The 12521-nt window shown below is 34.4% G+C and overlaps 1 long non-coding RNA gene across 1 annotated transcript; it reads left to right on the top strand.

The window, feature by feature from the left end:
- The first annotated feature begins 6149 nt into the window (after window positions 1-6149).
- On the top strand, window positions 6150-7471 carry LOC108171499 (uncharacterized). The gene is made up of 3 exons (XR_011577392.1): window positions 6150-6352; window positions 6898-7049; window positions 7298-7471. It is a non-coding gene; the product is annotated as an uncharacterized lncRNA (long non-coding RNA).
- Window positions 7472-12521: the final 5050 nt, after the last annotated feature.

The raw sequence follows: 12521 nt of genomic DNA, 5'->3' as shown, positions 1-12521 counted from the left end.
TCCAACATTTTTCTTTCATCAATTTCTGAAAATGGCTTGCCCATCTAACATTTGCTTAGATTTAAGTCTTAGGACTGATACGGATGAGCCGCGTCAGGATAATATATGGCGCCCGTCATTCTTGTCTTCAAATAGTCATCTTACGGTTGGAGACTCTGTGATGAAGAATAATATAATTACTACAGTAGTTGCTAGGAAGCTTTTCACTCCAAAGGATAACAGAACCCTTTCAAACTGGTCTGATGAGGCAGCCGTTCAAGACTCCTTGGCTTTCAATGTTCAATGTGCTGGCTCCGTTTCTAATATGGGCCAACGCCTACTTGCTCGAACTCGCCAAGTTGAATCATTCATAACTGAGGTGGTAAGTCTTAAACAAGCGATCAGAGGGCTCATGCACGAGAATAGAGTCTTACACAGGCTTACAAATAATTACTCAATAAGCATGAAAAGAAAGCTTGACCAACTGCTGGAATCTGAAAGTTGGACTCAAAGTGACAATCAGAGGTTTGATGCTTTATTCCAAAGGCACCTATTGCCTTCGCCATTTGGAGGTTTACCAAGTACTGAGGCTCTAAATAATCAACCTTCGGTGTTTTCTCTTTCTGGGATACTTCCGAGTACTAAGGTTTCACATGAGCAACCTTTGTGAAGGCTTCCTTATGTTTTTATGTGTATGTACATGTCTGTAATTTCTCAAAGATATCAATAAATAAGCTTTATTTCATTCAATGTATTGTGTCAAATACAATAAAGCATATACTTCACTAAGATGTGGTACTTCTGGGCCAAATATCAATTCATTTTCTCCCTCACGAGGATGAATGATTTTTCTTAGTGTCTAAATATTAATAACCACTTGAGTGTTCAACTCATGATTTTCAATCCAAATGATTCTTTAATATCATAAACATCATGGATATGATTCGTGTTTGCATATTGTTTGATCTGCAGTTTGAGACAATATTTCTCTCAACACTTTATAATCTCTCTTGACTCTTCAGGAGTTCTAATAATATCAAGAGATTTTAGTATGTTGCAACAATATCATAATGATAGTACTCATTAAGACAATTTATACTATCCATTGGTATGAAGTACATAATTTACGCTTTACCTTTCGGGGGCTTACTTTAAGCAATTTGAAACATTCAGGGATTTTCTACACTTCATGACACATTCTCCTTTGGAATTTATACAGAGCAATTTGCTCCCATGTATACTTAAGGGATTTACTTACGAACATAAGATGTGGACGACTCATAACCTTTTGTATATAATTCTCCATTTATATGAACTCGTTTACAGAAGTATAATTTCAGGTTTCAATTAGTAACCTTGTATCATATCATGTGAGTGTATTTCACTGTATTACAAATGCTCATATGTAACCTTCTAGGTTTAACATCTTTTAGCTATTTGTATTGTATTCAAGTATATAGGTCTATTTTTCCACGTTTAATGGAATTGCCTTTCTTCATCTTTGGCCAATAATTTTTCCTTTCACGAAAAAAAAGGGACTCAATATCAACACAGCTCATTTGATGAATTTAGTATCTACTTATAAAAACCAAAATTACCATTGGTTATCATCAATCAGTGATCCCTTATTCTCATGTGCATGCATATGCATAAAAGCTTTTCATTTCTTTGGATATCCATTGCCTCTTCAAGGGCATTATACTATCTCTTCCAGGATAGTCATAGTTTAGAGAATGCAGACATAACCTCCTCTTAAGCGTTATAGAGCTTGGATTTTAATCCCTACTTCGGGAGTTGAGTCATTGGAACCTATATGTCTATCATGCTTCATGCATGAGACATCAAAATTCCCATGTCCGCGGATTGTCCTTTCTGGGACGTGTATCCATGCGGCGACTGTTATACTTCCGGCATGCAACAGTTATGCTTCAGGAATGCAATAGTTTAGTAGTGCCATATTCTTCTTCTTTTGAATGACTGAACCTTCAGAATCTAAGGATCTATCACGCTTCAGGCGTGCAACATATAAATCATTTGCTGCCACATTGTCCTAACAAGGACATCAATTCTTGTAGGCACATTTGCAGCTAGTATATATGATTTTATCATTTTCGTTGAATCATTAAATGCATTTGGCATTTGTTTTGCACATCGTTGCATCATTCAATTATTCTCACTTCATTTTTCTCATTGATTGTTTCGTGAATCAAAATAAGACAAATTCTCTTCGTTCTTCTAGAAAGGTCTTTTCTCATCATTCTTCTGGAATGTATTTTCTCATCGTTCTTCTGGAATGGTATTATTTTCTCCCCCTAACAACGGGAAAATTGTCTTATCAAAATGACAGTCTGCACACCATTCGGTAAACATATTCCCAGTAAAGGGTTCTAAATACTGAATGATAGATGGTGAGTCAAATCCAACATAAATTTCCAGTTTGTATCAATGCCTTATTTTAGTACATTATGTCAGTGCAATAGGCACATATATTGAAGGAATTATTTTGAAAAACATGTTCATTTGAGCAACATCATATAGCATGCAATTAACAATTAAAGGCGGAATCATGCTTGTATGCACCCAAAAACAAAACATTACCATGAAATTCAAAGCCTAATAGATTGGTGAACCAATAATCAACTCATAACAAAGTGAGTTGAAATTTTTACCTTTGTGGATTCCTCTTTGCATAAGCAAAGGCTAATCACCCAAAGAGATAGGGCCTTCATTCCTTGCTTCTTAGATCCATGGATTTGGATGGAAAAATAGGTTCTCCAAGTTCCCAAAATTGAAAACCTCTAAGTCTCTTCACCAAGGTTAGATTGTAGAAGAAATGAGTGACCTTGGAGTTGTTAGGATTGCTAGATGTACCCTCCAAGGTGTTGGCCTCTTTAGAGAGAAATGGAGAGACTCTTCTCACCAATTTTCCCCAAAATAAAAACCCTTAATCACCTTATGAATATTTGGCTATAAAGTCCTTTATATAGTCCCTTCAAATAAGTGACCTAAAGAACCAAAACCCTAATTCATCTAACATGGCCGGCCTACCTAGGGATTTTTGGGCTTTTGGGCCTTTGTGAATCTTTATTCATTAAGTTGTCATACAACTTAAGTCAATGGGCTTGACTTTCGAAGCCCATTGGGCCTTAAGGTCCAAAACTATCCCGAGGTCTTTAACGAACTTATTCGTTTGATTAATTAACATATTAATTAATCCTTGCCATAATTTAAATGATTAAACCATTTAATCATTCTTACTCATCTCCGTTTAATCTTCAATCTCCACCTTTTATGGTGTGCGATCCATTAGGTTCCTTTTAGCGAGGTAGTGGGCGATTAAAACCATTTTACATCGATTGTGAATTGAAACTATTTTCAATTCTCCCTTTAGTGATTACACACGTTTAGGGCTTCCACAAACCATGGTTGACGCCTAGCAGCATGTCATGGTTACCCAAGCTAATCAGAAGAGGTTAGAGAACCTATTCAGTTCGGGATTACAAATGCAATACGGTCTTTCTCTAATCTAATACTCTTGACCACATTGTTTGGTTTGATAGTTTATTTGTTCATGTCTACTATCCAATGTGAATCTTGTGCTTATATGATTTACTTGAATGTGATTTGGAACGCATTCCCTAATCTCATTCATACTCTGGCCAGAGATTCTAAATCATATCATAGAGTATTCTCCCTCAACTGTTTGAAGGTTAGAGATCCCTTGTTGCGCATTCACTTGTCTCCATAGCTAAGTCACTTGACCCCAACGATGCCGTGGACACCCCGAGGGGGTGACTTTGACATAATCAAAGATCAAGGACTTAACCACAAGACAACTGTGATGCCTCAGGTCAAAGGACTACTTTGCATTATCCCAACCATGAGTTCTTATGTGACATGGAATATGAGAACTCTTCGTTGATCACGTTCAGTGTACTCATTCTCTATTGAGCACCTACGAACTTGTCTTGATGTCACACACACCAATGACTCGAGACTAATCACTCTCCCTGAGAGAAGACATAGTACGTACCGATCTTAACGGACTGTCAATGCCCAATTGACAATCCTATGATCAGGAACATTTAGGATGTGTCTACGAAAGAATGGTCTCATGAATCTAACTTCATTAGATTACATTCTCCCAATCACATATTCCTTGGACTTTATCGTTTAAGCATATAACATTTATATGAGACGGCTCAAACAATAATCTTTGCCCTTTATATGTAAAACTAGATTAGTTTAACATGTGAAATGTCCGTAAAGTATCATCACATGATTGGCTTTAGGGCACATTTCCAACATATATAACATAACAAAAAACTCGTAAATGTGTAATGTTTGGCTAGTGCCTAAACACGAGTTGTACTGAGGAATATCAATGGTTGGTAACTGGTCTTAATCAAATTTAATAGTGAATTATGTAAAATGACATGTCCACATGTAGAAAACTTGAAATTTCATTTTCATGAGTAGAGCGTGGTAATCAATTTCATCCGCTTAATAAAATTTTCTGTTAAACCATTTTGGGTATGGACATGAGGAACATGACGTTCAACATCAATGCCCAATGACATGCAATAATCATCAAAACTTTGAGATGTAAACTCTCCAGCAAATATGCATTATATCATCATTTACATAAATCAAGGAACTTCTGGTCCTTATTTAATAGCCTATGAATTGAGATTCTCATGGCCTTTAATTAAGTTGTGGCACTTCGGCTCTTCAAACTTAAGGTACTCATCAAGGAACCTCATGTCCAATCTTGAGGATCTAGGGACTTCATTCCTAATCTTTTTGCATGATGGAACTTCAGGTCTAATCATTTTATGTGATGAGGATCAAGAAACTTCAGGTTCTGATCTAATCAATGAACTTTGGGTCCAGTATATACTCATCGTAACAAAAAGAAGTACAATAAATAAATTAAAGTAATAGGCGGTAATTCCATCCATGGTAAATAAATTGTTTTTAAGTAACTAAAGCTTGTGACAATGGCTTTGATTCAGCACCATTTACATAAATATCAAAGCTTTAAAGCAAAGGGTAATAATTCTACCCACTGTAGATAAACAGAACTTGTGATAGGGCTTTAAACCAACACCATGCACATAAATATGCCAAAACAAAAAATGCAATGATTAAGTTCTCATCTTTTGCTTTTTCTTTTTCTTAGTCTGCCACTTCTTTTGTTTGATTACTTTTATTTTTATTTCACAGTTCTGAAGTCATTTTGGTTACTTAGGAAATAATAGTAACAATAAGTTTCAATTGGTGTTCCTCATCCGGTGAGTTTCGAAAGAGTCGAAACGGTTTCCATAAGTTTTGGAGTCAAGAGTGTCTACAACTTATGAGAAGATTAAACTGTTACATTTACCTCAAATTTTAGTATGATATGGATAAGAGGATACCAAACAACTTTTGTGAAGAAACAATTTCGATTTGAGCTACCAAAATGGAGTTTTGGTACTTATAAGGTGCCTGTCTAATTTTCTGCGGAAATTGGAAACTGGTTTGGTATTTCAGGCATCTGCGATGATCGCACCGTTGGCATTTTCTGAAAATTTGATATGTTGTAAGTACTTGGCGGACGAACAACTTTGAAGAAGAAAGTATTTCGATCTGAGGTCTGCAAGTTAGAGTTCCGAGGTTTACATGGCTGTCAGATTCTATACGAATTTTGAGTCTGTACCCTTTTGCTTCTGCAAAAGATGATATATAGTCATACAACAATATATATATATATATATATAGTTACTTCAAGAAAATTAATAGTACAAAGATTTTAAGATGAAATGAAAAGATTTTCTTATCTGTGAGATTTCAACCGACAGAGGTGTATATGATTTGTGGCGTTATGCTTTCCACTGACACGAGAGCTTCTTTTGTTGATAACGTATTGTAAAATTGACGCTGTGTGCAGTGGAATGAATGAAACAATACACAAAATTTACGAGGTTCCTCTAGGTAGCGTTTGGTATGGGACGGGACAGAACGCAATGGGACGAGGCGTTCTGTCCCACGTTTAGTATGCCAAAAACTGGTGGAACGTGTTTTGGCTGAATTTTGGTTCCGCCTCACTCCCCCTGGAACGACTCGTTCCACCTCTGTGGAATACAAATTTATAACATTTTAAGACAAAAACACCCCTTATCTTTATCAATATTTACACCATCCAAAAAAACAAACCCTAAAATTCCATCTTCTTCGTTCCATCTTCTCTGCCTGCTGCTGCCTTTTCCCGTAGGCTTCCTCCTCATCCTCTCCTGTAGCAGCTGCATCTCCAGGTTCGATCTTGATCTTCTCCCGTAGCCGTTGCATCTCCAGGTTTGATCTCAATCTTCTCCCGTAGCTGCTGCATCTCCAGGTTTGTTTTCTTGATTTTTCCATGAAAATTTTCAATTTTCTGGGAAAATAGGATGATTATGAGAAAATAAGTTAGTTTTCTTGGTTTCTTTGGTTTATCTTGTGCTTGGGAAAATGAACAAAGTTTGATTTTTAAGGTTTATTACGATTCTGGTTTGTAAAGAATTGGATCTGTTTCCGAGCTGTGCGATTTAGTGGGTTCGGTTGTGAGCTTGGCTTTGTATGATGGAAAAAGCTGGTTCTTTAATCTGGATCTTCCTCCTTTTATTCTTTCTAAGTTGAATTTTAGTACTTCAAAGTTTTTGATAATTTTTTGAATTTGAGTTTCTGGGTTGCTCTTAAATTGGATCTTTTGTGTTAGATATTTTGGTTTTTTTCCCTTTTATTTTCTGATGCGAGCACTGTTCCATTCATGCAATTTTGGCTTCTGAAACTGGGTATTCTGCAAAATTTCATAAATTTATCAATTGGGTTGTTCTTCTATTGTGATTTCGAGAATTGGGTATTTAGTGATTGCACATTGTCATGGTTTTTTCACTATTTCAGAAGCAATTGATTGAGTTGGATGTGATGCTATTGGAGCTGCAAATCGTTGAGTCTTCAAAGTGAGCGAGTTTGCAGATCCATTTTGTTTTGATTCTTATATAGTGTGATAATATTTTGGGTTAGATGTTTTTTGAAGTGGATTTGAAGCAAAGGTGAGAGAATGTGATAAGCGAAGTCTTTCTTTTTTTGCTTAAATGCTTTAGATTTGGTGGAAAGAATTTGCTTCCTGAATTTGAAATGCTTTGCTGTATTAGTTGGAGTTATAGTTGTGCAGCACCAGTCTCTAAGGATTTCGTTGTTGGCTAACTATTTAAGGCTTTCATCTTCTGTTTCGTGCAACTTTGAAGAGGATTCGAGGTGGGTTTTTTATTACTCTGTAAAATTGTAATTGTGGTTGTAGATGAACACATTGTGATGTGCTAGTTGGGGAGTTGGAGAATCAAACCGTAGATGGAGGGCAAGTGGTTGTGCAAGAAGAAGTCTTCTGAGAAGAGCTCTGGAGAAACTTGTATAAATAACAAACACCTCTCTGTAATTCATTCATTGGTCAAGGAATACAATCTTTAATTATTCACTTTCTCTCTCTAAATTCTCTGCCATTGTTTTTCGTTTTGCTTCTTCTGCTATTTCTTCAGTCAAGAAATGACATAACATATCTTTAGCCATGTGCTATTGTAAAAAATATATCATAGATAAGCATGTATGTGTTCAAATATGAACGAGTTCAAAAAAAAAAATAAAAAATGTCCCGTCCCGTCCAGTACGTACCAAACGCAGAACGGAACAACCGTCTCGTTCCATCTTGTGCGTACCAAACATAACATGGAACCTCTGTTCCATCCTGAACAACCGTCTCGTTCCATCTTGAGCGTATCAAACATAACATAGAACCTCTGTTTTGTCTTGTCCAATCCCGTCTGCGTACCAAACGGTACGCTACAGTCATTGTGACTGGAGTACGTCATCTGGGCAACAGTGATGTTTTTATTTATAATATAAAATAATAAAATTACAAAGACAACTCTTTCTATTATCTCTTTATCTTATTCCCCTCTTTTTTCTTCCTCTCTCAGCCGTATGGCTTTTTGTTTCTCTATCTCTATCTGCTCTCCTCCTCATCAATTTTGTAGGCAAAACTTTAAACAAAGTTGCAGTGGGAGGACTGTAGAATAGGATGAGTGGCATTGTAGTGGGTTGGCCATCCACACATTAAGCCCCAGTTTGGGGTTGAGGTGATTTTAAAAAAAGCTCCTATGAAAAAAAGCTGGGAGTGTTTTTGGTGTTTGGTAAACTTAAAAAAAAGGGCTTATTTTGGAAGCTGCTGTGAGAATAAGCTGAAATCAAAGGAAAAAACTGAAGCTGCAATTTGTAGCTTTGGAAAACTGGCTTTTTTTCAAAGCACATAGAACTACAGTGCTCCTTTAATGAAAAGATCCACTATCAGACTGCTTTTTTTTTCCAAAAGCACTTTTACAAAAAAGTTTACCAAACACTCTGCTGATTTATTTCACAGCCGCTTATTCTCACAGCACAGCCGCTTATTCTCACAGCAGCTTTTTTTCAAAGCACAGCAATACCAAACCAGCCCTAAATGGCTTATAATATTACAACAGCTTCGGCTTTTATGGCCCGATTTATGCCTTTTGACTTGCTTTTCCATCATCCCCTGATCTACATCAATAATTTGATAATATTGCATTTTTTTTTCTTCGCTTAAAATGAGCTTGGAGTTTTTGTAATTTTTTTTACTGAAAATTTGATATTAACCCTTGAAACTATATTTTCCTCTACTAAAACCTATCTCTTTTTGTATTTTTTTGAATAAAGTCCATTGACTAGCCTCCAACTAAACAAATTCTTTAATTAAGTTTGACTTTTTAAATTGTGTATTTTTCGAATGCCTAAACTACCCTATTAATACATGGATGAAATTTTTGGATCAGTTACTTGTTTTATCCATTTAATTAATTTTATATATTTTACAAAATAATTCATGCCATTCATTGTATATTCCATGTATTAACTTTCAAATTGTTATAACGTGCCAATTGAAAAATAATAATACTAATTTCATAATTGTGTGCATTAAATATATAAGTTAATTTACCAACCAACACAAGAATAAACCTAAAATAGCTTCAGCTAATACTCCAATCCCTAATACACAAAACAAAAGCGATATGTTCTGTGCAATTTTTACCTACAAAATAGTCTAATTTACCTATTCCATCAAACCAAAATTTAAAGGGTCTAATTTACTTCCAAAATGGTCTAATTTACCTACTTGATTTATGTGCTTTAGATTAAAAGTTTATTTAATTGCCTACCAGCACAAACCCACAACATTCGAACATTATCTAATATCACTAATTTTTTTTTTGGAATAGGTAAATTAATTTAAATGTAGGTAAATTAGTATAATATTTTATAAGTAGGTAAATTAATTTAAATGTAGGTAAATTAGTATAATTTTTGTATGTAGGTAATTACATGATTCAAAATGCAGGTAAATTAGTATAATATTTTATAAGTAGGTAAATTAATTTGTATGTAGGTAATTACATGATTCAAACAATATTATTTTTTCCGTACAAGATATGTCTTTTCTTTTTTAATTTGGTAAATTAATTTATATATGTTGCTAATATTTATGATACAAGAAAGGTAACATATCCATATGGATTTAATTGCTCATCATAATTAGGATGAGTAATAACATTTATTGACCAAATTAGGATTTTGTGGCATAAGTTGTAAATGTATTGTAATAGTTGGTCATATATTTGTCTACATGGTAGACTATTTGAAATTTGGGTTTTATTTGAATGTTTAAATTTAGGTGGGTTTTTATTTAAAAATTAGGAGTTTCAAGGGCTTATATCTAAAGAACCTTTTTATTTTTAATTTTTTTTATATTTAGAATCCAAAATAGAGCTCCCATGCATGTCTTTTAGCGCTTTGTAACAAAAAACAATTATAAAAATAAAAATAAAATCCCTATATCTATTTAGTGTCTCCTATGTTTTATTAGTCACTTTTGAGCTTCAAATTTTCTAACTATATTTTATCGAATCCTAAAAAAATAAATATAAAATATATAATTTGAGACTTTTCGTTACAAGTTTTGTACCCTTTCATTTTGTGCTGAAACATATTTCAACACAAAAGCTAAGCTTGAACATCATGAGTTTGGCATAAAAAATTCAAGTGTTTTTCAGTATGGAAGCTGTTGCCCTCCTTTGGTAGATTGGACTTACTGCCAACGGAATAAAACTACAAGGAAAAAAAAAAACCATTGAGATGAAACTGAAAACTCAAGTAAACAAAAAGAACCATATTAATACAATTTTGCCTGAAAACAATAAAGATTTTTGGAGGAAGTTAGATATCTACTTACAAGTTAGAGAGACAATTGCTTTGCGCTACTCATATATATGGGTGTGTGTGAGAGAGATGGAGAAATTTTCAAGTAAATTAGATGCTACAATAATTGGTGAACAAGTGAAGCCTTCCGTGATGAAAAAGGCTCAAAACGCCTGAATATGACTTGTCAGCCTTCATAAATAGATAAAAAGCTAACATGGCTCCATAATGATGCGTTAGGTTAATTTCAGGAATTATTAGCGATAAAATTGATTCAAAAACACCTTTTAGCTTTCAAAAATGATAAATGCAGCTAAGTTAATTATATACAAGTAGTGGATTGCTCTAGTGGTTAGGATCTTCCTCTTTAACCTACTGTGTCCCGAGTTCAAAACCTTCATTCTCGCTTCAGTGTAGTTTAGAGTAAAAATATCGCTTATAATATTTTAGTACTCATAAGTTTCTATTCGGAGTATGTAAGAGATTACATTCCAGGACACAGAAATTATATCTCTGATAGATTTTATAGTTAATTAGGGTTAACAAGTGAAGCCTTCCTCAAAACACCCTGAATATGACTTGCTAGACTTCATAAATGGATACACAGCCAACTGTTGGGTCCAAACCCCACATTTTGCAGTGCTCGGTCTATTCTTCTGATCAGTTGCGGTTGACATGCATTCTCTATGAAAACCACCCAAAAACCAAGTCGGTGAAAGTAGATCAAAGAAGAAGAAGATCTACACGGTGAAAGTTTCAGCCTCATGACATTCTTGCTGCCGCATTCACTGTCTATTTTCTCGTCTCGACACGTTACTATTTTGTTCCTTGCATTCTTGATACAGAGAAGTTTGTAAATGTATTCAGATTACTCTTATCACGTTGTATATCTTTCTACTCAAGTAACTTGTTATATATAATAGTGATGAGCGACGGTATTGATATATACGACTTTTAAAGTAAATTAAAAAAAACAAATATACATGTCATAATTTGAGTGAAATAATAATACTACATGATAGTGTTACGAGTACACTAAAAATGCTTTCATGAATGCAGTTGAGTAATTTTAAGACCATGACTTGCACAAAAACATATAGGTTTTCAAGATTCTTGTTTCATTACCGTGGTAGTTGCAAGTCGTTTTCGAAACCAAGAGGGACCAAACTATACAGAGTCTACAATTGATTTCACCTTTTGGGTGTCGGTTTTGATTTTTTAGTTTTGATCTAACATGTATATATAGAAATGCCGAGAGGCAGGGAGCATTAATTCCTCAATCCAATAATTAAATTTACAAGATCATAAATGTACAAAAAATTGTGGGGATTTAGATATGAATTTGTGATCAATTATCAAGGGCATTACATGTTTGATTTTGACAAAGCAAAATAATCAAAGTTTGTGGGAACCATGCTAACTTAATTTCCTGGTATTGAGAAGCATATGATGAATTGGGCAAGTGCTCTTCAAAGTTGTTCTTCTCTAGTGCTAAGATCTTCAGGTCTAGTCAACCACCAAGCTTATCTTCGCCTTTTTTATTCAAGCACTCACGTCGAACCCTAAGGCCTGAATTTTGAAAGGGATCGAACCTTGACCTATGTTTAGCTTGTGCTATTTCAGTAAAATTTTCTACTAATTAGTAATTACCATCAACGATAAAGCTTTCTACGAATTACTATGAACGAGGAAGTATATCATTAGCTAGCCATATGGTAAAAAGGTGGGATGTAGTTGATTTGGTTATGATTACTACCGGTTAGTGTTTTGTAAAAAAAAATATTGTTCCATTTCTTACATGTAAAGAGACATTTATCTTTAATTCATATAAAGATAGATGAGCAATTCACCATTTTATATTCCAATTAATGTAATTCATCATAATTACAACAAGAAAAGTTTTTGCACCCATATCATTTCATAATTTGTTCACATGAAGGAATGACGCTTTACATCTAAGGAGCCAACTATCTTTTGTTAAAAAAAAATTGAACTGATGAAAACTAAAAATCTATGATATGAAATTTACATCAAGAAAGAAAATTCAGTGTCAAACTACAAGTAGACTTCTAGCATTTACTTTACAAGATGAGCTGACGCTGGAAAAGGATAAACTGTTCATCCGGTCGATGCCATGCAATGTATTAAAAGCCATTATTTGGCGTGGCAAAAACCATTTGACAGAAATATTTGATATCCCTGTCATATTTGAAAACCCCCTCTTGTTTTGGTAATTTGCAAACCCTTTAATTTAAAAGGTT

This window comes from Malus domestica, chromosome 16, assembly GCF_042453785.1.
Source record: "Malus domestica chromosome 16, GDT2T_hap1".
In the NCBI taxonomy this organism is placed as follows: domain Eukaryota; kingdom Viridiplantae; phylum Streptophyta; class Magnoliopsida; order Rosales; family Rosaceae; genus Malus; species Malus domestica.
This window is presented reverse-complemented; position numbering and strand designations above follow the sequence as displayed.